Source organism: Psammomys obesus, unplaced genomic scaffold (genome assembly GCF_907164565.1).
Source record: "Psammomys obesus unplaced genomic scaffold, mPsaObe1.curated_primary_1811, whole genome shotgun sequence".
Taxonomy (NCBI): domain Eukaryota; kingdom Metazoa; phylum Chordata; class Mammalia; order Rodentia; family Muridae; genus Psammomys; species Psammomys obesus.
The window spans coordinates 12,803,865-12,805,441 of NW_026596051.1; the positions used below are offsets into that span (position 1 = coordinate 12,803,865).

A 1,577-nucleotide genomic window follows, 5' to 3' on the forward strand; every position below is an offset into this window, starting at 1 on the left:
TGTTTTAAGATTTAACTAAGAAAAAGCACACACCTTTACAAAACAAAAAAAGTCAAAACACCTTGTGGGTCAGTAGCATGGTCTGAAACACTCTCATAAGTCCCAACAAATATTGGCATGACTTGGGAAACCACGTGATCATAGTTTTCAGCTCAGTTTTTGTCAAGGACAAACAGTTTGGGATCGCTTCCTCTGGGCTCTGTGTTTAAAAGGCTGTAGAGATCTTTTTCTTGGATAAGAACTTCCACTGGTCTCCGGTCACCCCCGCACAGCCTAGACTTGTCAAGTGAGTCAGACATGGTCTGGGCCCACCCTGCTCTGTACTGCTACTTGGCTTTCCTGTCAAGATGCCTGAGGAAGTGCAGTATGGAGAGGATGAGGAGCAAAATCATGAAAGTCATCCACAAAAACATGGTGATGAAGTGTTTTGAGCTCTTCTCTGAGTTGGCTGAAGACAAAGGGAACCACAAGAAATTTTTTATGGCATTCTCCAAGAATTGAAAGCTCAGAATCCATGAAGATTCCACTAATGGCTGCCACCTCTCTGAGCTCCTCCCCCATCACACCTCTCAGTCGGGGGATGCGATGACTTCCCTGTCAAAGTATGTGTCTCACATGAAGGAGACACAGAAGTCCATCTACTTCTGTGTAGATGGACAGCAAAGAGAGAGTGGCCAACTCTGTCTTTTCGGAGCGTATACAGAAGAGGGGCTTTGAGGTGTGTATATGACTGAGCCTACTGACAAGTGTTGCATGCTGCAGATCAAGGTTTTTGATGTAAAGAGCCCAGTCTTGGTGACTAAGGAGGGCCTGGAGCTACCAGAGGATGAGGAAGAGAAGAAGAAAATGGAGGAGAGCAAGGCAATGTTTGAGATTCTCTGCAAGCTCATGAAGGAGATCTTGGCTAAGAAGGTTGAAAAGGTGACAATCTCCAATAGGAGTATCTCTTCGCCCTGCTGCATTTTGACAAGCACCTATGACTGGACAACCAAGATGGAGTGGATCATGAAGGCCCAGGCATTGTGAGACAACTCTACAATGGGCTACATAATGGAAAAAATAAAACACCTAGAGATCAATCCTGACCACCCTGTTGTGGAGACCCTGTGGCAGACAAAAATGACAAAGCTGTCAAGGACCTGGTGGTGCTGCTGTTTGAAACTGCTCTGCTCTCCTCTGGTTTCTCACTTTAGGACCCCCCTAACCCACTCCAACCTCATCTACCACATGATGAAGCTAGGCCTGAGCACTGATGAAGATGAGGGGACAGCAGAGGAGCCCAGTGCTGCTGCTCCTGACGAGATCCCCCCACTTGAGGAGGATGAGGATGCCTCTAGCATAGAAGATTAGAGACCCCCTGGGAAGCCCATGTCCTCTGTATAGTTTCCCTGTGGCTCCCCCAGCAGCCCTGACTGGCCCTGACTGACCTGACTCTCTGCTCATGTCGAAAGGATCTGTTCTATCCTGTCCTTGTGCCTTAAGGCAGGAAAATCCCCTCCTGCAGAATAGCAGGGTTGGGTATTGGGAATTGTGGGTTTTGTTTGTTTGCTTGCTTTATTTTGTTCTGAAATTAAAAG

At 47.2% G+C, this 1,577-nt stretch overlaps 1 pseudogene; it reads left to right on the forward strand.

Moving 5' to 3' along the window:
- Window positions 1-297: 297 nt before the first annotated feature.
- LOC129688965 (heat shock protein HSP 90-beta-like) lies at window positions 298-1,350 on the forward strand (annotated as a pseudogene).
- Window positions 1,351-1,577: the final 227 nt, after the last annotated feature.